Genomic DNA, 26,702 nt, shown 5'->3' on the forward strand with positions numbered 1-26,702 from the left:
CCACTTCGGTACACCTTCAATATCCCAGGAAAGAGAAAAATGGATAAAGAAATGGTGGTACTTGGCACAATAGAATATCACTCAGCCATGAAATCAGTGTCATAAGGGTAGTTAGCAGCATGATGACTGGATTAAGCGACGATGATTCTAAGTGAAATAAGTCACACAGAAAAAGACACTTATCCTAAGATATCGCTTATAAAGGGAATGTCAAAATCGCTACACTTGAATTGACTTACAAAACAGAACAGAGTCACACCTTTAGAAGACACACTATGGCTGCTTAACGGGAAAGGTGAAGTTGGTTGATGCATAAAACAAGGGTTTGAAATTAGCTCAGAGACCGTTCTATAACCCAAATATGTAATAGACAAGGCCTACTCCCTGCTCAGTGAACTGGACTCAACACCCCCTAGTCACCGCACAAGAATATATCTGACTAGTAAGAATCTGAAAACCTATGTATCGATATCTCTCTGCAAGTGAATCAAGAGGGTGTAAAGCGGCATAAACACAGCAGGGAAAAGCAGTCAAGCCCCATTCTAAACACAAATTACTTTAAAAAACCCACAAAACAAAGACAGTGAAAGAGAGAGAAATTCTTACAAAATCCGTTCAGGGTCTCTGATGCAACCTGGATTGACCGTATCTAGACCCACAGCTAGATGAGACATAAGGCTGGACAGTCTTGGGGCTGAGAGGATTAGTGAGGTTGGGTGAGCAAACGCAGATACTTTAAAGTAATACCCCGGGGTACCCACCCCATGGGTCTCAAATCTCCAGGTACAAGGACATCTTCCTACATCAAAACATGCATGGGAAACCCAGAAGATGGTATGCTGTGAGATCGGGAAAAGTTTCTAAAAGGCACCTCATTTCTCCTCTCCTTGTGCTCGGGTTCGCCATTCCAGCCGCTTGACTAACCATCTCCCTACTTGGAGAATCAGCACCTTTAACCTCCTGTTTCGTACAGGTTGCAATTTGTCCTGAGGATGAACGGGAAGACGGGGAACCAACGAGAGACTAGCCCTAGGTGTTGGGACAGGCACAGGTCACTCCATTTTCCCATCAGGAAGAAGAATGAACCACAGGCTCAGCCTGCCCCCCAGAACCAAAATAGGGCCTGAAGCAATCCTGCGCTTTTGCGGCCAGCTCCCAAAACAGCGAGTAGACAAATGGAGCTCAGGGGCACTGCAATTCACAAACGTGCAGAGTTATAAATGATAACACTCGTCCACAAATATATTGAGGGAAAACAACCAAGAGGATTTGAAAGCAAGGCAGATTTGCAGGAAACAGATTTCAGGAGGTAGATTCGACTCGCCTTTAAAGCACATGAAAAGCGGCAAAACGTTGACAATGATGCCCTTTTTGGCCAACCAAGCAAGCCGGAAGGGCAAATCAGCGCTACAAAGAAGTCTCGCTTGCCCTCGGTCAAAAGGGCCATGCTGAAAAAAGTGTAAAAACCAGAAAAGCAGGACAGGCCATGGAGACATGGGAGCCTTGCTACGCTGATGGGCGGGATGTAAATTGCCAACAGGCACTCTGGAGAAGTGTACGGTGTGTCCTGAAACAAGTAATAAACACAGCTTAGAGAGCATAGGGCACTTCCACTCATGGGCGTATAAATTGGGAAAACTAAAAATCAACAAGACACAGGCACCCCAAACTTTACGGCTGCTCTGTTTCCAAGAACCGCCACTTCGGTACACCTTCAATATCCCAGGAAAGAGAAAAATGGATAAAGAAATGGTGGTACTTGGCACAATGGAATATCACTCAGCCATGAAATCAGTGTCATAAGGCTAGTTAGCAGCATGATGAGTGGATTTAGCGACGATGATTCTAAGTGAAATAAGTCACACATAAAAAGACACTTATCCTAAGATATCGCTTATAGAGGGAATGTCAAAATCGCTACACTTGAATTGAATTACAAAACAGAACACAGTCACACCTTTAGAAGACACACTATGGCTGCTTAACGGGAAAGGTGAGGTGGGTTGATGCATAAAACAAGGGTTAGAAATTAGCTCAGAGACCGTTCCATAAGCCAAATATGTAATAGAGAAGGCCTACTCCCTGCTCAGTGAACTCGACTCAACACCACCTAGTCACCGCACAAGAATATATCTGACTAGTAAGAATCTGAAAACCTATGTATCGATATCTGTCTGCAAGTGAATCAAGAGGGTGTAAAGCGGCATAAACACAGCAGGGAAAAGCAGTCAAGCCCCATTCTAAACACAAATTACTTTAAAAAACCCACAAAACAAAGACAGTGAAAGTGAGACAAATTCTTACAAAATCCGTTCAGGGTCTCTGATGCAACCTGGATTGACCGTATCTAGACCCACAGCTAGATGAGACATAAGGCTGGACACTCTTGGGGCTGAGAGGATTAGTGAGGTTGGGTGAGCAAACGCAGATACTTTAAAGTAATACCGCGGGGTACCCACCACATAGGTCTCAAATCTCCAGGTACAAGGGCATCTTCCTACATCAAAACATGCATGGGAAACCCAGAGGATGGTATGCCGTGAGATCGGGAAAGGTTTCTAAAACGCACCTCATTTCTCCTCTCCTTGTGCTCGGGTTCGCCATTCCAGCCGCTTGACTAACCATCTCCCTACTTGGAGAATCAGCACCTTTTACCTCCTGTTTCGTACAGGTTGCAATTTGTCCTGAGGATGAACGGGAAGACGGGGAACCAACGAGAGACTAGCCCTAGGTGTTGGGACAGGCACAGGTCACTCCATTTTCCCATCAGGAAGAAGAATGAACCACAGGCTCAGCCTGCCCCCCAGAACCAAAATAGGGCCTGAAGCAATCCTGCGCTTTTGCGGCCAGCTCCCAAAAAAGCGAGTAGACAAATGGAGCTCAGGGGCACTGCAATTCACAAACGTGCAGAGTTATAAATGATAACTCTCGTCCACAAATATATTGAGGGAAGGCAACGAAGAGGAATTTAAAGCAAGGCAGATTTGCAGGAAACAGATTTCAGGAGGTAGATTCGACTCGCCTTTAAAGCACATGAAAAGCGGCAAAACGTTGACAATGATGCCCTTGGCCAAAAAGGGCGTATGCGTTTTTTCCTGAATATATTCAGGAAAAAACGCATACGCCCTTTTTGGCCAACCAAGCAAGCCGGAAGGGCAAATCAGCGCTACAAAGAAGTCTCGCTTGCCCTCGGTCAAAAGGGCCATGCTGAAAAAAGTGTAAAAACCAGAAAAGCAGGACAGGCCATGGAGACATGGGAGCCTTGCTACGCTGATGGGCCGGATGTAAATTGCCAACAGGCACTCTGGAGAAGTGTACGGTGTGTCCTGAAGCAAGTAACAAACACAGCTTAGAGAGCATAGGGCACTTCCACTCATGGGCGTATAAATTGGGAAAACTAAAAATCAAAAAGACACAGGCACCCCAAACTTTACGGCTGCTCTGTTTCCAAGAACGGCCACTTCGGTACACCTTCAATATCCCAGGAAAGAGAAAAATGGATAAAGAAATGGTGGTACTTGGCACAATAGAATATCACTCAGCCATGAAATCAGTGTCATAAGGGTAGTTAGCAGCATGATGACTGGATTTAGCGACGATGATTCTAAGTGAAATAAGTCACACAGAAAAAGACACTTATCCTAAGATATCGCTTATAAAGGGAATGTCAAAATCGCTACACTTGAATTGACTTACAAAACAGAACAGAGTCACACCTTTAGAAGACACACTATGGCTGCTTAACGGGAAAGGTGAAGTTGGTTGATGCATAAAACAAGGGTTTGAAATTAGCTCAGAGACCGTTCTATAACCCAAATATGTAATAGACAAGGCCTACTCCCTGCTCAGTGAACTGGACTCAACACCCCCTAGTCACCGCACAAGAATATATCTGACTAGTAAGAATCTGAAAACCTATGTATCGATATCTCTCTGCAAGTGAATCAAGAGGGTGTAAAGCGGCATAAACACAGCAGGGAAAAGCAGTCAAGCCCCATTCTAAACACAAATTACTTTAAAAAACCCACAAAACAAAGACAGTGAAAGAGAGAGAAATTCTTACAAAATCCGTTCAGGGTCTCTGATGCAACCTGGATTGACCGTATCTAGACCCACAGCTAGATGAGACATAAGGCTGGACAGTCTTGGGGCTGAGAGGATTAGTGAGGTTGGGTGAGCAAACGCAGATACTTTAAAGTAATACCCCGGGGTACCCACCCCATGGGTCTCAAATCTCCAGGTACAAGGACATCTTCCTACATCAAAACATGCATGGGAAACCCAGAAGATGGTATGCTGTGAGATCGGGAAAAGTTTCTAAAAGGCACCTCATTTCTCCTCTCCTTGTGCTCGGGTTCGCCATTCCAGCCGCTTGACTAACCATCTCCCTACTTGGAGAATCAGCACCTTTAACCTCCTGTTTCGTACAGGTTGCAATTTGTCCTGAGGATGAACGGGAAGACGGGGAACCAACGAGAGACTAGCCCTAGGTGTTGGGACAGGCACAGGTCACTCCATTTTCCCATCAGGAAGAAGAATGAACCACAGGCTCAGCCTGCCCCCCAGAACCAAAATAGGGCCTGAAGCAATCCTGCGCTTTTGCGGCCAGCTCCCAAAACAGCGAGTAGACAAATGGAGCTCAGGGGCACTGCAATTCACAAACGTGCAGAGTTATAAATGATAACACTCGTCCACAAATATATTGAGGGAAAACAACCAAGAGGATTTGAAAGCAAGGCAGATTTGCAGGAAACAGATTTCAGGAGGTAGATTCGACTCGCCTTTAAAGCACATGAAAAGCGGCAAAACGTTGACAATGATGCCCTTTTTGGCCAACCAAGCAAGCCGGAAGGGCAAATCAGCGCTACAAAGAAGTCTCGCTTGCCCTCGGTCAAAAGGGCCATGCTGAAAAAAGTGTAAAAACCAGAAAAGCAGGACAGGCCATGGAGACATGGGAGCCTTGCTACGCTGATGGGCGGGATGTAAATTGCCAACAGGCACTCTGGAGAAGTGTACGGTGTGTCCTGAAACAAGTAATAAACACAGCTTAGAGAGCATAGGGCACTTCCACTCATGGGCGTATAAATTGGGAAAACTAAAAATCAACAAGACACAGGCACCCCAAACTTTACGGCTGCTCTGTTTCCAAGAACCGCCACTTCGGTACACCTTCAATATCCCAGGAAAGAGAAAAATGGATAAAGAAATGGTGGTACTTGGCACAATGGAATATCACTCAGCCATGAAATCAGTGTCATAAGGCTAGTTAGCAGCATGATGAGTGGATTTAGCGACGATGATTCTAAGTGAAATAAGTCACACATAAAAAGACACTTATCCTAAGATATCGCTTATAGAGGGAATGTCAAAATCGCTACACTTGAATTGAATTACAAAACAGAACACAGTCACACCTTTAGAAGACACACTATGGCTGCTTAACGGGAAAGGTGAGGTGGGTTGATGCATAAAACAAGGGTTAGAAATTAGCTCAGAGACCGTTCCATAAGCCAAATATGTAATAGAGAAGGCCTACTCCCTGCTCAGTGAACTCGACTCAACACCACCTAGTCACCGCACAAGAATATATCTGACTAGTAAGAATCTGAAAACCTATGTATCGATATCTGTCTGCAAGTGAATCAAGAGGGTGTAAAGCGGCATAAACACAGCAGGGAAAAGCAGTCAAGCCCCATTCTAAACACAAATTACTTTAAAAAACCCACAAAACAAAGACAGTGAAAGAGAGACAAATTCTTACAAAATCCGTTCAGGGTCTCTGATGCAACCTGGATTGACCGTATCTAGACCCACAGCTAGATGAGACATAAGGCTGGACACTCTTGGGGCTGAGAGGATTAGTGAGGTTGGGTGAGCAAACGCAGATACTTTAAAGTAATACCGCGGGGTACCCACCACATAGGTCTCAAATCTCCAGGTACAAGGGCATCTTCCTACATCAAAACATGCATGGGAAACCCAGAGGATGGTATGCCGTGAGATCGGGAAAGGTTTCTAAAACGCACCTCATTTCTCCTCTCCTTGTGCTCGGGTTCGCCATTCCAGCCGCTTGACTAACCATCTCCCTACTTGGAGAATCAGCACCTTTTACCTCCTGTTTCGTACAGGTTGCAATTTGTCCTGAGGATGAACGGGAAGACGGGGAACCAACGAGAGACTAGCCCTAGGTGTTGGGACAGGCAAAGGTCACTCCATTTTCCCATCAGGAAGAAGAATGAACCACAGGCTCAGCCTGCCCCCCAGAACCAAAATAGGGCCTGAAGCAATCCTGCGCTTTTGCGGCCAGCTCCCAAAAAAGCGAGTAGACAAATGGAGCTCAGGGGCACTGCAATTCACAAACGTGCAGAGTTATAAATGATAACTCTCGTCCACAAATATATTGAGGGAAGGCAACGAAGAGGAATTTAAAGCAAGGCAGATTTGCAGGAAACAGATTTCAGGAGGTAGATTCGACTCGCCTTTAAAGCACATGAAAAGCGGCAAAACGTTGACAATGATGCCCTTGGCCAAAAAGGGCGTATGCGTTTTTTCCTGAATATATTCAGGAAAAAACGCATACGCCCTTTTTGGCCAACCAAGCAAGCCGGAAGGGCAAATCAGCGCTACAAAGAAGTCTCGCTTGCCCTCGGTCAAAAGGGCCATGCTGAAAAAAGTGTAAAAACCAGAAAAGCAGGACAGGCCATGGAGACATGGGAGCCTTGCTACGCTGATGGGCCGGATGTAAATTGCCAACAGGCACTCTGGAGAAGTGTACGGTGTGTCCTGAAGCAAGTAACAAACACAGCTTAGAGAGCATAGGGCACTTCCACTCATGGGCGTATAAATTGGGAAAACTAAAAATCAAAAAGACACAGGCACCCCAAACTTTACGGCTGCTCTGTTTCCAAGAACGGCCACTTCGGTACACCTTCAATATCCCAGGAAAGAGAAAAATGGATAAAGAAATGGTGGTACTTGGCACAATAGAATATCACTCAGCCATGAAATCAGTGTCATAAGGGTAGTTAGCAGCATGATGAATGATTTTAGCGACGATAATTCTAAGTGAAATAAGTCACACAGAAAAAGACACTTATCCTAAGATATCGCTTATAAAGGGAATGTCAAAATCGCTACACTTGAATTGACTTACAAAACAGAACAGAGTCACACCTTTAGAAGACACACTATGGCTGCTTAACGGGAAAGGTGAAGTTGGTTGATGCATAAAACAAGGGTTTGAAATTAGCTCAGAGACCGTTTTATAACCCAAATATGTAATAGACAAGGCCTACTCCCTGCTCAGTGAACTGGACTCAACACCCCCTAGTCACCGCACAAGAATATATCTGACTAGTAAGAATCTGAAAACCTATGTATCGATATCTCTCTGCAAGTGAATCAAGAGGGTGTAAAGCGGCATAAACACAGCAGGGAAAAGCAGTCAAGCCCCATTCTAAACACAAATTACTTTAAAAAACCCACAAAACAAAGACAGTGAAAGAGAGAGAAATTCTTACAAAATCCGTTCAGGGTCTCTGATGCAACCTGGATTGACCGTATCTAGACCCACAGCTAGATGAGACATAAGGCTGGACAGTCTTGGGGCTGAGAGGATTAGTGAGGTTGGGTGAGCAAACGCAGATACTTTAAAGTAATACCCCGGGGTACCCACCCCATGGGTCTCAAATCTCCAGGTACAAGGACATCTTCCTACATCAAAACATGCATGGGAAACCCAGAAGATGGTATGCTGTGAGATCGGGAAAAGTTTCTAAAAGGCACCTCATTTCTCCTCTCCTTGTGCTCGGGTTCGCCATTCCAGCCGCTTGACTAACCATCTCCCTACTTGGAGAATCAGCACCTTTAACCTCCTGTTTCGTACAGGTTGCAATTTGTCCTGAGGATGAACGGGAAGACGGGGAACCAACGAGAGACTAGCCCTAGGTGTTGGGACAGGCACAGGTCACTCCATTTTCCCATCAGGAAGAAGAATGAACCACAGGCTCAGCCTGCCCCCCAGAACCAAAATAGGGCATGAAGCAATCCTGCGCTTTTGCGGCCAGCTCCCAAAACAGCGAGTAGACAAATGGAGCTCAGGGGCACTGCAATTCACAAACGTGCAGAGTTATAAATGATAACACTCGTCCACAAATATATTGAGGGAAAACAACCAAGAGGATTTGAAAGCAAGGCAGATTTGCAGGAAACAGATTTCAGGAGGTAGATTCGACTCGCCTTTAAAGCACATGAAAAGCGGCAAAACGTTGACAATGATGCCCTTTTTGGCCAACCAAGCAAGCCGGAAGGGCAAATCAGCGCTACAAAGAAGTCTCGCTTGCCCTCGGTCAAAAGGGCCATGCTGAAAAAAGTGTAAAAACCAGAAAAGCAGGACAGGCCATGGAGACATGGGAGCCTTGCTACGCTGATGGGCGGGATGTAAATTGCCAACAGGCACTCTGGAGAAGTGTACGGTGTGTCCTGAAACAAGTAATAAACACAGCTGAGAGAGCATAGGGCACTTCCACTCATGGGCGTATAAATTGGGAAAACTAAAAATCAACAAGACACAGGCACCCCAAACTTTACGGCTGCTCTGTTTCCAAGAACCGCCACTTCGGTACACCTTCAATATCCCAGGAAAGAGAAAAATGGATAAAGAAATGGTGGTACTTGGCACAATGGAATATCACTCAGCCATGAAATCAGTGTCATAAGGCTAGTTAGCAGCATGATGAGTGGATTTAGCGACGATGATTCTAAGTGAAATAAGTCACACATAAAAAGACACTTATCCTAAGATATCGCTTATAGAGGGAATGTCAAAATCGCTACACTTGAATTGAATTACAAAACAGAACACAGTCACACCTTTAGAAGACACACTATGGCTGCTTAACGGGAAAGGTGAGGTGGGTTGATGCATAAAACAAGGGTTAGAAATTAGCTCAGAGACCGTTCCATAAGCCAAATATGTAATAGAGAAGGCCTACTCCCTGCTCAGTGAACTCGACTCAACACCACCTAGTCACCGCACAAGAATATATCTGACTAGTAAGAATCTGAAAACCTATGTATCGATATCTCTCTGCAAGTGAATCAAGAGGGTGTAAAGCGGCATAAACACAGCAGGGAAAAGCAGTCAAGCCCCATTCTAAACACAAATTACTTTAAAAAACCCACAAAACAAAGACAGTGAAAGAGAGACAAATTCTTACAAAATCCGTTCAGGGTCTCTGATGCAACCTGGATTGACCGTATCTAGACCCACAGCTAGATGAGACATAAGGCTGGACACTCTTGGGGCTGAGAGGATTAGTGAGGTTGGGTGAGCAAACGCAGATACTTTAAAGTAATACCGCGGGGTACCCACCACATAGGTCTCAAATCTCCAGGTACAAGGGCATCTTCCTACATCAAAACATGCATGGGAAACCCAGAGGATGGTATGCCGTGAGATCGGGAAAGGTTTCTAAAACGCACCTCATTTCTCCTCTCCTTGTGCTCGGGTTCGCCATTCCAGCCGCTTGACTAACCATCTCCCTACTTGGAGAATCAGCACCTTTTACCTCCTGTTTCGTACAGGTTGCAATTTGTCCTGAGGATGAACGGGAAGACGGGGAACCAACGAGAGACTAGCCCTAGGTGTTGGGACAGGCACAGGTCACTCCATTTTCCCATCAGGAAGAAGAATGAACCACAGGCTCAGCCTGCCCCCCAGAACCAAAATAGGGCCTGAAGCAATCCTGCGCTTTTGCGGCCAGCTCCCAAAAAAGCGAGTAGACAAATGGAGCTCAGGGGCACTGCAATTCACAAACGTGCAGAGTTATAAATGATAACTCTCGTCCATAAATATATTGAGGGAAGGCAACGAAGAGGATTTGAAAGCAAGACAGATTTGCAGGAAACAGATTTCAGGAGGTACATTCGAATCGCCTTTAAAGCACATGAAAAGCGGCAAAACGTTGACAATGATGCCCTTGGCCAAAAAGGGCGTATGCGTTTTTTCCTGAATATATTCAGGAAAAAACGCATACGCCCTTTTTGGCCAACCAAGCAAGCCGGAAGGGCAAATCAGCGCTACAAAGAAGTCTCGCTTGCCCTCGGTCAAAAGGGCCATGCTGAAAAAAGTGTAAAAACCAGAAAAGCAGGACAGGCCATGGAGACATGGGAGCCTTGCTACGCTGATGGGCGGGATGTAAATTGCCAACAGGCACTCTGGAGAAGTGTACGGTGTGTCCTGAAACAAGTAATAAACACAGCTGAGAGAGCATAGGGCACTTCCACTCATGGGCGTATAAATTGGGAAAACTAAAAATCAACAAGACACAGGCACCCCAAACTTGACGGCTGCTCTGTTTCCAAGAACCTCCACTTCGGTACACCTTCAATATCCCAGGAAAGAGAAAAATGGATAAAGACATGGTGGTACTTGGCACAATGGAATATCACTCAGCCATGAAATCAGTGTCATAAGGCTAGTTAGCAGCATGATGAGTGGATTTAGCGACGATGATTCTAAGTGAAATAAGTCACACAGAAAAAGACACTTATCCTAAGATATCGCTTATAGAGGGAATGTCAAAATCGCTACACTTGAATTGAATTACAAAACAGAACAGAGTCACACCTTTAGAAGACACACTATGGCTGCTTAACGGGAAAGATGAGGTGGGTTGATGCATAAAACAAGGGTTTGAAATTAGCTCAGAGACCGTTCCATAAGCCAAATATGTAATAGACAAGGCCTACTCCCTGCTCAGTGAACTGGACTCAACACCCCCTAGTCACCGCACAAGAATATATCTGACTAGTAAGAATCTGAAAACCTATGTATCGATATCTCTCTGCAAGTGAATCAAGAGGGTGTAAAGTGGCATAAACACAGCAGGGAAAAGCAGTCAAGCCCCATTCTAAACACTAATTACTTTTAAAAACCCACAAAACAAAGACAGTGAAAGAGAGAGAAATTCTTACAAAATCCGTTCAGGGTCTCTGATGCAACCTGGATTGACCGTATCTAGACCCACAGCTAGATGAGACATAAGGCTGGACACTCTTGGGGCTGAGAGGATTAGTGAGGTTGGGTGAGCAAACACAGATACTTTAAAGTAATACAGCAGGGTACCCACCCCATGGGTCTCAAATCTCCAGGTACAAGGGCATCTTCCTACATCAAAACATGCATGGGAAACCCAGAGGATGGTATGCCGTGAGATCGGGAAAGGTTTCTAAAACGCATCTCATTTCTCCTCTCCTTGTGCTCGGGTTCGCCATTCCAGCCGCTTGACTAACCATCTCCCTACTTGGAGAATCAGCACCTTTTACCTCCTGTTTCGTACAGGTTGCAATTTGTCCTGAGGATGAACGGGAAGACGGGGAACCAACGAGAGACTAGCCCTAGGTGTTGGGACAGGCACAGGTAACTCCATTTTCCCATCAGGAAGAAGAATGAACCACAGGCTCAGCCTGCCCCCCAGAACCAAAATAGGGCCTGAAGCAATCCTGCGCTTTTGCGGCCAGCTCCCAAAAAAGCGAGTAGACAAATGGAGCTCAGGGGCACTGCAATTCACAAACGTGCAGAGTTATAAATGATAACTCTCGTCCATAAATATATTGAGGGAAGGCAACGAAGAGGATTTGAAAGCAAGGCAGATTTGCAGGAAACAGATTTCAGGAGGTACATTGGACTCGCCTTTAAAGCACATGAAAAGCGGCAAAACGTTGACAATGATGCCCTTGGCCAAAAAGGGCGTATGCGTTTTTTCCTGAATATATTCAGGAAAAAACGCATACGCCCTTTTTGGCCAACCAAGCAAGCCGGAAGGGCAAATCAGCGCTACAAAGAAGTCTCGCTTGCCCTCGGTCAAAAGGGCCATGCTGAAAAAAGTGTAAAAACCAGAAAAGCAGGACAGGCCATGGAGACATGGGAGCCTTGCTACGCTGATGGGCGGGATGGAAATTGCCAACAGGCACTCTGGAGAAGTGTACGGTGTGTCCTGAAGCAAGTAACAAACACAGCTTAGAGAGCATAGGGCACTTCCACTCATGGGCGTATAAATTGGGAAAAGTAAAAATCAACAAGACACAGGCACCCCAAACTTTACGGCTGCTCTGTTTCCAAGAACCGCCACTTCGGTACACCTTCAATATCCCAGGAAAGAGAAAAATAGATAAAGAAATGGTGGTATTTGGCACAACGGAATATCACTCAGCCATGAAATCAGTGTCATAAGGCTAGTTAGCAGCATGATGAGTGGATTTAGCGACGATGATTCTAAGTGAAATAAGTCACACAGAAAAAGACCCTTATCCTAAGATATTGCTTATAGAGGGAATGTCAAAATCGCTACACTTGAACTGAATTACAAAACAGAACAGAGTCACACCTTTAGAAGACACACTATGGCTGCTTAACGGGAAAGGTGAGGTGGGGTGATGCATAAAACAAGGGTTTGAAATTAGCTCAGAGACCGTTCCATAAGCCAAATATGTAATAGACAAGGCCTACTCCCTGCTCAGTGAACTGGACTCAACACCCCCTAGTCACCGCACAAGAATATATCTGACTAGTAAGAATCTGAAAACCTATGTATCGATATCTCTCTGCAAGTGAATCAAGAGGGTGTAAAGCGGCATAAACACAGCAGGGAAAAGCAGCCAAGACCCATTCTAAACAGAAATTACTTTTAGAAACCCACAAATCAAAGATAGTGAAAGAGAGAGAAATTCTTACAAAATCCGTTCAGGGTCTCTGATGCAACCTGGATTGACCGTATCTAGACCCACAGCTAGATGAGACATAAGGCTGGACACTCTTGGGGCTGAGAGGATTAGTGAGGTTGGGTGAGCAAACACAGATACTTTAAAGTAATACAGCAGGGTACCCACCCCATGGGTCTCAAATCTCCAGGTACAAGGGCATCTTCCTACATCAAAACATGCATGGGAAACCCAGAGGATGGTATGCCGTGAGATCGGGAAAGGTTTCTAAAACGCACCTCATTTCTCCTCTCCTTGTGCTCGGGTTCGCCATTCCAGCCGCTTGACTAACCATCTCCCTACTTGGAGAATCAGCACCTTTTACCTCCTGTTTCGTACAGGTTGCAATTTGTCCTGAGGATGAACGGGAAGACGGGGAACCAACGAGAGACTAGCCCTAGGTGTTGGGACAGGCACAGGTCACTTCATTTTCCCATCAGGAAGAAGAATGAACCACAGGCTCAGCCTGCTCCCCAGAACCAAAATAGGGCCTGAAGCAATCCTGCGCTTTTGCGGCCAGCTCCCAAAAAAGCGAGTAGACAAATGGAGCTCAGGGGCACTGCAATTCACAAACGTGCAGAGTTATAAATGATAACTCTCGTCCATAAATATATTGAGGGAAGGTAACGAAGAGGATTTGAAAGCAAGGCAGATTTGCAGGAAACAGATTTCAGGAGGTACATTGGACTCGCCTTTAAAGCACATGAAAAGCGGCAAAACGTTGACAATGATGCCCTTGGCCAAAAAGGGCGTATGCGTTTTTTCCTGAATATATTCAGGAAAAAACGCATACGCCCTTTTTGGCCAACCAAGCAAGCCGGAAGGGCAAATCAGCGCTACAAAGAAGTCTCGCTTGCCCGCGGTCAAAAGGGCCATGCTGAAAAAAGTGTAAAAACCAGAAAAGCAGGACAGGCCATGGAGACATGGGAGCCTTGCTACGCTGATGGGCGGGATGGAAATTGCCAACAGGCACTCTGGAGAAGTGTACGGTGTGTCCTGAAGCAAGTAACAAACACAGCTTAGAGAGCATAGGGCACTTCCACTCATGGGCGTATAAATTGGGAAAAGTAAAAATCAACAAGACACAGGCACCCCAAACTTTACGGCTGCTCTGTTTCCAAGAACCGCCACTTCGGTACACCTTCAATATCCCAGGAAAGAGAAAAATAGATAAAGAAATGGTGGTATTTGGCACAACGGAATATCACTCAGCCATGAAATCAGTGTCGTAAGGCTAGTTAGCAGCATGATGAGTGGATTTAGCGACGATGATTCTAAGTGAAATAAGTCACACAGAAAAAGACCCTTTTCCTAAGATATTGCTTATAGAGGGAATGTCAAAATCGCTACACTTGAACTGAATTACAAAACAGAACAGAGTCACACCTTTAGAAGACACACTATGGCTGCTTAACGGAAATGGTGAGGTGGGGTGATGCATAAAACAAGGGTTTGAAATTAGCTCAGAGACCGTTCCATAAGCCAAATATGTAATAGACAAGGCCTACTCCCTGCTCAGTGAACTGGACTCAACAACCCCCTAGTCACCGCACAAGAATATATCTGACTAGTAAGAATCTGAAAACCTATGTATCGATATCTCTCTGCAAGTGAATCAAGAGGGTGTAAAGCGGCATAAACACAGCAGAGAAAAGCAGCCAAGCCCCATTCTAAACAGAAATTACTTTAAAAAACCCACAAATCAAAGATAGTGAAAGAGAGAGAAATTCTTACAAAATCCGTTCAGGGTCTCTGATGCAACCTGGATTGACTGTATCTAGACCCACAGCTAGATGAGACATAAGGCTGGACACTCTTGGGGCTGAGAGGATTAGTGAGGTTGGGTGAGCAAACACGGATAATTTAAAATAATACAGCAGGGTACCCACCCCATGGGTCTCAAATCTCCAGGTACAAGGGCATCTTCCTACATCAAAACATGCATGGGAAACCCAGAGGATGGTATGCCGTGAGATCGGGAAAGGTTTCTAAAACGCACCTCATTTCTCCTCTCCTTGTGCTCGGGTTCGCCATTCCAGCCGCTTGACTAACCATCTCCCTACTTGGTGAATCACCACCTTTTACCTCCTGCTTCGTACAGGTTGCAATTTGTCCTGAGGATGAACGGGAAGACGGGGAACCAACGAGAGACTAGCCCTAGGTGTTGGGACAGGCACAGGTAACTCCATTTTCCCATCAGGAAGAAGAATGAACCACAGGCTCAGCCTGCCCCCCAGAACCAAAATAGGGCCTGAAGCAATCCTGCGCTTTTGCGGCCAGCTCCCAAAAAAGCGAGTAGACAAATGGAGCTCAGGGGCACTGCAATTCACAAACGTGCAGAGTTACAAATGATAACTCTCGTCCATAAATATATTGAGGGAAGGCAACGAAGAGGATTTGAAAGCAAGGCAGATTTGCAGGAAACAGATTTCAGGAGGTACATTGGACTCGCCTTTAAAGCACATGAAAAGCGGCAAAACGTTGACAATGATGCCCTTGGCCAAAAAGGGCGTATGCGTTTTTTCCTGAATATATTCAGGAAAAAACGCATACGCCCTTTTTGGCCAACCAAGCAAGCCGGAAGGGCAAATCAGCGCTACAAAGAAGTCTCGCTTGCCCTCGGTCAAAAGGGCCATGCTGAAAAAAGTGTAAAGACCAGAAAAGCAGGACAGGCCATGGAGACATGGGAGCCTTGCTACGCTGATGGGCGGGATGGAAATTGCCAACAGGCACTCTGGAGAAGTGTACGGTGTGTCCTGAAGCAAGTAACAAACACAGCTTAGAGAGCATAGGGCACTTCCACTCATGGGCGTATAAATTGGGAAAAGTAAAAATCAACAAGACACAGGCACCCCAAACTTTACGGCTGCTCTGTTTCCAAGAACCTCCACTTCGGTACACCTTCAATATCCCAGGAAAGAGAAAAATAGATAAAGAAATGGTGGTATTTGGCACAACGGAATATCACTCAGCCATGAAATCAGTGTCATAAGGCTAGTTAGCAGCATGATGAGTGGATTTAGGTACGATGATTCTAAGTGAAATAAGTCACATAGAAAAAGACCCTTATCCTAAGATATTGCTTATAGAGGGAATGTCAAAATCGCTACACTTGAATTGAATTACAAAACAGAACACAGTCACACCTTTAGAAGACACACTATGGCTGCTTAACGGGAAAGGTGAGGTGGGTTGATGCATAAAACAAGGGTTAGAAATTAGCTCAGAGACCGTTCCATAAGCCAAATATGTAATAGAGAAGGCCTACTCCCTGCTCAGTGAACTCGACTCAACACCACCTAGTCACCGCACAAGAATATATCTGACTAGTAAGAATCTGAAAACCTATGTATCGATATCTCTCTGCAAGTGAATCAAGAGGGTGTAAAGCGGCATAAACACAGCAGGGAAAAGCAGTCAAGCCCCATTCTAAACACAAATTACTTTAAAAAACCCACAAAACAAAGACAGTGAAAGAGAGACAAATTCTTACAAAATCCGTTCAGGGTCTCTGATGCAACCTGGATTGACCGTATCTAGACCCACAGCTAGATGAGACATAAGGCTGGACACTCTTGGGGCTGAGAGGATTAGTGAGGTTGGGTGAGCAAACGCAGATACTTTAAAGTAATACCGCGGGGTACCCACCACATAGGTCTCAAATCTCCAGGTACAAGGGCATCTTCCTACATCAAAACATGCATGGGAAACCCAGAGGATGGTATGCCGTGAGATCGGGAAAGGTTTCTAAAACGCACCTCATTTCTCCTCTCCTTGTGCTCGGGTTCGCCATTCCAGCCGCTTGACTAACCATCTCCCTACTTGGAGAATCAGCACCTTTTACCTCCTGTTTCGTACAGGTTGCAATTTGTCCTGAGGATGAACGGGAAGACGGGGAACCAACGAGAGACTAGCCCTAGGTGTTGGGACAGGCACAGGTCACTCCATTTTCCCATCAGGAAGAAGAATGAACCACAGGCTCAGCCTGCCCCCCAGAACCAAAATAGGGCCTGAAGCAATCCTGCGCTTTTGCGGCCAGCTCCCAAAAAAGCGAGTAGACAAATGGAGCTCAGGGGCACTGCAATTCACAAACGTGCAGAGTTATAAATGATAACTCTCGTCCATAAATATATTGAGGGAAGGCAACGAAGAGGATTTGAAAGCAAGACAGATTTGCAGGAAACAGATTTCAGGAGGTACATTCGAATCGCCTTTAAAGCACATGAAAAGCGGCAAAACGTTGACAATGATGCCCTTGGCCAAAAAGGGCGTATGCGTTTTTTCCTGAATATATTCAGGAAAAAACGCATACGCCCTTTTTGGCCAACCAAGCAAGCCGGAAGGGCAAATCAGCGCTACAAAGAAGTCTCGCTTGCCCTCGGTCAAAAGGGCCATGCTGAAAAAAGTGTAAAGACCAGAAAAGCAGGACAGGCCATGGAGACATGGGAGCCTTGCTACGCTGATGGGCGGGATGGAAATTGCCAACAGGCACTCTGGAGAAGTGTACGGTGTGTCCTGAAGCAAGTAACAAACACAGCTTAGAGAGCATAGGGCACTTCCACTCATGGGCGTATAAATTGGGAAAAGTAAAAATCAACAAGACACAGGCACCCCAAACTTTACGGCTGCTCTGTTTCCAAGAACCTCCACTTCGGTACACCTTCAATATCCCAGGAAAGAGAAAAATAGATAAAGAAATGGTGGTATTTGGCACAACGGAATATCACTCAGCCATGAAATCAGTGTCATAAGGCTAGTTAGCAGCATGATGAGTGGATTTAGGTACGATGATTCTAAGTGAAATAAGTCACATAGAAAAAGACCCTTATCCTAAGATATTGCTTATAGAGGGAATGTCAAAATCGCTACACTTGAATTGAATTACAAAACAGAACACAGTCACACCTTTAGAAGACACACTATGGCTGCTTAACGGGAAAGGTGAGGTGGGTTGATGCATAAAACAAGGGTTAGAAATTAGCTCAGAGACCGTTCCATAAGCCAAATATGTAATAGAGAAGGCCTACTCCCTGCTCAGTGAACTCGACTCAACACCACCTAGTCACCGCACAAGAATATATCTGACTAGTAAGAATCTGAAAACCTATGTATCGATATCTCTCTGCAAGTGAATCAAGAGGGTGTAAAGCGGCATAAACACAGCAGGGAAAAGCAGTCAAGCCCCATTCTAAACACAAATTACTTTAAAAAACCCACAAAACAAAGACAGTGAAAGAGAGACAAATTCTTACAAAATCCGTTCAGGGTCTCTGATGCAACCTGGATTGACCGTATCTAGACCCACAGCTAGATGAGACATAAGGCTGGACACTCTTGGGGCTGAGAGGATTAGTGAGGTTGGGTGAGCAAACGCAGATACTTTAAAGTAATACCGCGGGGTACCCACCACATAGGTCTCAAATCTCCAGGTACAAGGGCATCTTCCTACATCAAAACATGCATGGGAAACCCAGAGGATGGTATGCCGTGAGATCGGGAAAGGTTTCTAAAACGCACCTCATTTCTCCTCTCCTTGTGCTCGGGTTCGCCATTCCAGCCGCTTGACTAACCATCTCCCTACTTGGAGAATCAGCACCTTTTACCTCCTGTTTCGTACAGGTTGCAATTTGTCCTGAGGATGAACGGGAAGACGGGGAACCAACGAGAGACTAGCCCTAGGTGTTGGGACAGGCACAGGTCACTCCATTTTCCCATCAGGAAGAAGAATGAACCACAGGCTCAGCCTGCCCCCCAGAACCAAAATAGGGCCTGAAGCAATCCTGCGCTTTTGCGGCCAGCTCCCAAAAAAGCGAGTAGACAAATGGAGCTCAGGGGCACTGCAATTCACAAACGTGCAGAGTTATAAATGATAACTCTCGTCCATAAATATATTGAGGGAAGGCAACGAAGAGGATTTGAAAGCAAGACAGATTTGCAGGAAACAGATTTCAGGAGGTACATTCGAATCGCCTTTAAAGCACATGAAAAGCGGCAAAACGTTGACAATGATGCCCTTGGCCAAAAAGGGCGTATGCGTTTTTTCCTGAATATATTCAGGAAAAAACGCATACGCCCTTTTTGGCCAACCAAGCAAGCCGGAAGGGCAAATCAGCGCTACAAAGAAGTCTCGCTTGCCCTCGGTCAAAAGGGCCATGCTGAAAAAAGTGTAAAAACCAGAAAAGCAGGACAGGCCATGGAGACATGGGAGCCTTGCTACGCTGATGGGCGGGATGTAAATTGCCAACAGGCACTCTGGAGAAGTGTACGGTGTGTCCTGAAACAAGTAATAAACACAGCTGAGAGAGCATAGGGCACTTCCACTCATGGGCGTATAAATTGGGAAAACTAAAAATCAACAAGACACAGGCACCCCAAACTTGACGGCTGCTCTGTTTCCAAGAACCTCCACTTCGGTACACCTTCAATATCCCAGGAAAGAGAAAAATGGATAAAGACATGGTGGTACTTGGCACAATGGAATATCACTCAGCCATGAAATCAGTGTCATAAGGCTAGTTAGCAGCATGATGAGTGGATTTAGCGACGATGATTCTAAGTGAAATAAGTCACACAGAAAAAGACACTTATCCTAAGATATCGCTTATAGAGGGAATGTCAAAATCGCTACACTTGAATTGAATTACAAAACAGAACAGAGTCACACCTTTAGAAGACACACTATGGCTGCTTAACGGGAAAGATGAGGTGGGTTGATGCATAAAACAAGGGTTTGAAATTAGCTCAGAGACCGTTCCATAAGCCAAATATGTAATAGACAAGGCCTACTCCCTGCTCAGTGAACTGGACTCAACACCCCCTAGTCACCGCACAAGAATATATCTGACTAGTAAGAATCTGAAAACCTATGTATCGATATCTCTCTGCAAGTGAATCAAGAGGGTGTAAAGTGGCATAAACACAGCAGGGAAAAGCAGTCAAGCCCCATTCTAAACACTAATTACTTTAAAAAACCCACAAAACAAAGACAGTGAAAGAGAGAGAAATTCTTACAAAATCCGTTCAGGGTCTCTGATGCAACCTGGATTGACCGTATCTAGACCCACAGCTAGATGAGACATAAGGCTGGACACTCTTGGGGCTGAGAGGATTAGTGAGGTTGGGTGAGCAAACACAGATACTTTAAAGTAATACAGCAGGGTACCCACCCCATGGGTCTCAAATCTCCAGGTACAAGGGCATCTTCCTACATCAAAACATGCATGGGAAACCCAGAGGATGGTATGCCGTGAGATCGGGAAAGGTTTCTAAAACGCATCTCATTTCTCCTCTCCTTGTGCTCGGGTTCGCCATTCCAGCCGCTTGACTAACCATCTCCCTACTTGGAGAATCAGCACCTTTTACCTCCTGTTTCGTACAGGTTGCAATTTGTCCTGAGGATGAACGGGAAGACGGGGAACCAACGAGAGACTAGCCCTAGGTGTTGGGACAGGCACAGGTAACTCCATTTTCCCATCAGGAAGAAGAATGAACCACAGGCTCAGCCTGCCCCCCAGAACCAAAATAGGGCCTGAAGCAATCCTGCGCTTTTGCGGCCAGCTCCCAAAAAAGCGAGTAGACAAATGGAGCTCAGGGGCACTGCAATTCACAAACGTGCAGAGTTATAAATGATAACTCTCGTCCATAAATATATTGAGGGAAGGCAACGAAGAGGATTTGAAAGCAAGGCAGATTTGCAGGAAACAGATTTCAGGAGGTACATTCGACTCGCCTTTAAAGCACATGAAAAGCGGCAAAACGTTGACAATGATGCCCTTGGCCAAAAAGGGCGTATGCGTTTTTTCCTGAATATATTCAGGAAAAAACGCATACGCCCTTTTTGGCCAACCAAGCAAGCCGGAAGGGCAAATCAGCGCTACAAAGAAGTCTCGCTTGCCCTCGGTCAAAAGGGCCATGCTGAAAAAAGTGTAAAAACCAGAAAAGCAGGACAGGCCATGGAGACATGGGAGCCTTGCTACGCTGATGGGCGGGATGGAAATTGCCAACAGGCACTCTGGAGAAGTGTACGGTGTGTCCTGAAGCAAGTAACAAACACAGCTTAGAGAGCATAGGGCACTTCCACTCATGGGCGTATAAATTGGGAAAACTAAAAATCAACAAGACACAGGCACCCCAAACTTTACGGCTGCTCTGTTTCCAAGAACCGCCACTTCGGTACACCTTCAATATCCCAGGAAAGAGAAAAATAGATAAAGAAATGGTGGTATTTGGCACAACGGAATATCACTCAGCCATGAAATCAGTGTCATAAGGCTAGTTAGCAGCATGATGAGTGGATTTAGGTACGATGATTCTAAGTGAAATAAGTCACACAGAAAAAGACCCTTATCCTAAGATATTGCTTATAGAGGGAATGTCAAAATCGCTACACTTGAACTGAATTACAAAACAGAACAGAGTCACACCTTTAGAAGACACACTATGGCTGCTTAACGGGAAAGGTGAGGTGGGGTGATGCATAAAACAAGGGTTTGAAATTAGCTCAGAGACCGTTCCATAAGCCAAATATGTAATAGACAAGGCCTACTCCCTGCTCAGTGAACTGGACTCAACACCCCCTAGTCACCGCACAAGAATATATCTGACTAGTAAGAATCTGAAAACCTATGTATCGATATCTCTCTGCAAGTGAATCAAGAGGGTGTAAAGCGGCATAAACACAGCAGGGAAAAGCAGCCAAGACCCATTCTAAACAGAAATTACTTTTAGAAACCCACAAATCAAAGATAGTGAAAGAGAGAGAAATTCTTACAAAATCCGTTCAGGGTCTCTGATGCAACCTGGATTGACCGTATCTAGACCCACAGCTAGATGAGACATAAGGCTGGACACTCTTGGGGCTGAGAGGATTAGTGAGGTTGGGTGAGCAAACACAGATACTTTAAAGTAATACAGCAGGGTACCCACCCCATGGGTCTCAAATCTCCAGGTACAAGGGCATCTTCCTACATCAAAACATGCATGGGAAACCCAGAGGATGGTATGCCGTGAGATCGGGAAAGGTTTCTAAAACGCACCTCATTTCTCCTCTCCTTGTGCTCGGGTTCGCCATTCCAGCCGCTTGACTAACCATCTCCCTACTTGGAGAATCAGCACCTTTTACCTCCTGTTTCGTACAGGTTGCAATTTGTCCTGAGGATGAACGGGAAGACGGGGAACCAACGAGAGACTAGCCCTAGGTGTTGGGACAGGCACAGGTCACTTCATTTTCCCATCAGGAAGAAGAATGAACCACAGGCTCAGCCTGCTCCCCAGAACCAAAATAGGGCCTGAAGCAATCCTGCGCTTTTGCGGCCAGCTCCCAAAAAAGCGAGTAGACAAATGGAGCTCAGGGGCACTGCAATTCACAAACGTGCAGAGTTATAAATGATAACTCTCGTCCATAAATATATTGAGGGAAGGTAACGAAGAGGATTTGAAAGCAAGGCAGATTTGCAGGAAACAGATTTCAGGAGGTACATTGGACTCGCCTTTAAAGCACATGAAAAGCGGCAAAACGTTGACAATGATGCCCTTGGCCAAAAAGGGCGTATGCGTTTTTTCCTGAATATATTCAGGAAAAAACGCATACGCCCTTTTTGGCCAACCAAGCAAGCCGGAAGGGCAAATCAGCGCTACAAAGAAGTCTCGCTTGCCCGCGGTCAAAAGGGCCATGCTGAAAAAAGTGTAAAAACCAGAAAAGCAGGACAGGCCATGGAGACATGGGAGCCTTGCTACGCTGATGGGCGGGATGGAAATTGCCAACAGGCACTCTGGAGAAGTGTACGGTGTGTCCTGAAGCAAGTAACAAACACAGCTTAGAGAGCATAGGGCACTTCCACTCATGGGCGTATAAATTGGGAAAAGTAAAAATCAACAAGACACAGGCACCCCAAACTTTACGGCTGCTCTGTTTCCAAGAACCGCCACTTCGGTACACCTTCAATATCCCAGGAAAGAGAAAAATAGATAAAGAAATGGTGGTATTTGGCACAACGGAATATCACTCAGCCATGAAATCAGTGTCGTAAGGCTAGTTAGCAGCATGATGAGTGGATTTAGCGACGATGATTCTAAGTGAAATAAGTCACACAGAAAAAGACCCTTTTCCTAAGATATTGCTTATAGAGGGAATGTCAAAATCGCTACACTTGAACTGAATTACAAAACAGAACAGAGTCACACCTTTAGAAGACACACTATGGCTGCTTAACGGAAATGGTGAGGTGGGGTGATGCATAAAACAAGGGTTTGAAATTAGCTCAGAGACCGTTCCATAAGCCAAATATGTAATAGACAAGGCCTACTCCCTGCTCAGTGAACTGGACTCAACAACCCCCTAGTCACCGCACAAGAATATATCTGACTAGTAAGAATCTGAAAACCTATGTATCGATATCTCTCTGCAAGTGAATCAAGAGGGTGTAAAGCGGCATAAACACAGCAGATAAAAGCAGCCAAGCCCCATTCTAAACAGAAATTACTTTAAAAAACCCACAAATCAAAGATAGTGAAAGAGAGAGAAATTCTTACAAAATCCGTTCAGGGTCTCTGATGCAACCTGGATTGACTGTATCTAGACCCACAGCTAGATGAGACATAAGGCTGGACACTCTTGGGGCTGAGAGGATTAGTGAGGTTGGGTGAGCAAACACGGATAATTTAAAATAATACAGCAGGGTACCCACCCCATGGGTCTCAAATCTCCAGGTACAAGGGCATCTTCCTACATCAAAACATGCATGGGAAACCCAGAGGATGGTATGCCGTGAGATCGGGAAAGGTTTCTAAAACGCACCTCATTTCTCCTCTCCTTGTGCTCGGGTTCGCCATTCCAGCCGCTTGACTAACCATCTCCCTACTTGGTGAATCACCACCTTTTACCTCCTGCTTCGTACAGGTTGCAATTTGTCCTGAGGATGAACGGGAAGACGGGGAACCAACGAGAGACTAGCCCTAGGTGTTGGGACAGGCACAGGTAACTCCATTTTCCCATCAGGAAGAAGAATGAACCACAGGCTCAGCCTGCCCCCCAGAACCAAAATAGGGCCTGAAGCAATCCTGCGCTTTTGCGGCCAGCTCCCAAAAAAGCGAGTAGACAAATGGAGCTCAGGGGCACTGCAATTCACAAACGTGCAGAGTTATAAATGATAACTCTCGTCCATAAATATATTGAGGGAAGGCAACGAAGAGGATTTGAAAGCAAGGCAGATTTGCAGGAAACAGATTTCAGGAGGTACATTGGACTCGCCTTTAAAGCACATGAAAAGCGGCAAAACGTTGACAATGATGCCCTTGGCCAAAAAGGGCGTATGCGTTTTTTCCTGAATATATTCAGGAAAAAACGCATACGCCCTTTTTGGCCAACCAAGCAAGCCGGAAGGGCAAATCAGCGCTACAAAGAAGTCTCGCTTGCCCTCGGTCAAAAGGGCCATGCTGAAAAAAGTGTAAAGACCAGAAAAGCAGGACAGGCCATGGAGACATGGGAGCCTTGCTACGCTGATGGGCGGGATGGAAATTGCCAACAGGCACTCTGGAGAAGTGTACGGTGTGTCCTGAAGCAAGTAACAAACACAGCTTAGAGAGCATAGGGCACTTCCACTCATGGGCGTATAAATTGGGAAAAGTAAAAATCAACAAGACACAGGCACCCCAAACTTTACGGCTGCTCTGTTTCCAAGAACCTCCACTTCGGTACACCTTCAATATCCCAGGAAAGAGAAAAATAGATAAAGAAATGGTGGTATTTGGCACAACGGAATATCACTCAGCCATGAAATCAGTGTCGTAAGGCTACTTAGCAGCATGATGAGTGGATTTAGCGACGATGATTCTAAGTGAAATAAGTCACACAGAAAAAGACATTTATCCTAAGATATCGCTTATAGAGGGAATGTCAAAATCGCTACACTTGAATTGACTTACAAAACAGAACAGAGTCACACCTTTAGAAGACACACTATGGCTGCTTAACGGGAAAGGTGAGGTGGGGTGATGCATAAAACAAGGGTTTGAAATTAGCTCAGAGACCGTTCCATAAGCCAAATATGTAATAGACAAGGCCTACTCCCTGCTCAGTGAACTGGACTCAACACCCCCTAGTCACCGCACAAGAATATATCTGACTAGTAAGAATCTGAAAACCTATGTATCGATATCTCTCTGCAAGTGAATCATGAGGGTGTAAAGCGGCATAAACACAGCAGGGAAAAGCAGCCAAGCCCCATTCTAAACACAAATTACTTTAAAAAACCCACAAAACAAAGACAGTGAAAGAGAGAGAAATTCTTACAAAATCCGTTCAGGGTCTCTAATGCAAACTGGATTGACCATATCTAGACCCACAGCTGGATGATACATAAGGCTGGACAATCTTGGGGCTGAGAGGATTAGTGAGGTTGGGTGAGCAAACACAGATACTTTAAAGTAATACAGCAGGGTACCCACCCCATGGGTCTCAAATCTCCAGGTACAAGGGCATCTTCCTACATCAAAACATGCATGGGAAACCCAGAGGATGGTATGCCGTGAGATCGGGAAAGGTTTCTAAAACGCACCTCATTTCTCCTCTCCTTGTGCTCAGGTTCGCCATTCCAGCCGCTTGACTAACCATCTCCCTACTTGGAGAATCAGCACCTTTTACCTCCTGTTTCGTACAGGTTGCAATTTGTCCTGAGGATGAACGGGAAGATGGGGAACCAACGAGAGACTAGCCCTAGGTGTTGGGACAGGCAAAGGTCACTCCATTTTCCCATCAGGAAGAAGAATGAACCACAGGCTCAGCCTGCCCCCCAGAACCAAAATAGGGCCTGAAGCAATCCTGCGCTTTTGCGGCCAGCTCCCAAAAAAGCGAGTAGACAAATGGAGCTCAGGGGCACTGCAATTCACAAACGTGCAGAGTTATAAATGATAACTCTCGTCCATAAATATATTGAGGGAAGGCAACGAAGAGGATTTGAAAGCAAGGCAGATTTGCAGGAAACAGATTTCAGGAGGTACATTCGACTCGCCTTTAAAGCACATGAAAAGCGGCAAAACGTTGACAATGATGCCCTTGGCCAAAAAGGGCGTATGCGTTTTTTCCTGAATATATTCAGGAAAAAACGCATACGCCCTTTTTGGCCAACCAAGCAAGCCGGAAGGGCAAATCAGCGCTACAAAGAAGTCTCGCTTGCCCTCGGTCAAAAGGGCCATGCTGAAAAAAGTGTAAAAACCAGAAAAGCAGGACAGGCCATGGAGACATGGGAGCCTTGCTACGCTGATGGGCCGGATGTAAATTGCCAACAGGCACTCTGGAGAAGTGTACGGTGTGTCCTGAAGCAAGTAACAAACACAGCTTAGAGAGCATAGGGCACTTCCACTCATGGGCGTATAAATTGGGAAAACTAAAAATCAAAAAGACACAGGCACCCCAAACTTTACGGCTGCTCTGTTTCCAAGAACGGCCACTTCGGTACACCTTCAATATCCCAGGAAAGAGAAAAATGGATAAAGAAATGGTGGTACTTGGCACAATAGAATATCACTCAGCCATGAAATCAGTGTCATAAGGGTAGTTAGCAGCATGATGACTGGATTTAGCGACGATGATTCTAAGTGAAATAAGTCACACAGAAAAAGACACTTATCCTAAGATATCGCTTATAAAGGGAATGTCAAAATCGCTACACTTGAATTGACTTACAAAACAGAACAGAGTCACACCTTTAGAAGACACACTATGGCTGCTTAACGGGAAAGGTGAAGTTGGTTGATGCATAAAACAAGGGTTTGAAATTAGCTCAGAGACCGTTCCATAAGCCAAATATGTAATAGACAAGGCCTACTCCCTGCTCAGTGAACTGGACTCAACACCCCCTAGTCACCGCACAAGAATATATCTGACTAGTAAGAATCTGAAAACCTATGTATCGATATCTCTCTGCAAGTGAATCAAGAGGGTG

This window comes from Eubalaena glacialis, chromosome 12 (genome assembly GCF_028564815.1).
Source record: "Eubalaena glacialis isolate mEubGla1 chromosome 12, mEubGla1.1.hap2.+ XY, whole genome shotgun sequence".
NCBI classification, from domain to species: Eukaryota; Metazoa; Chordata; class Mammalia; order Artiodactyla; family Balaenidae; genus Eubalaena; species Eubalaena glacialis.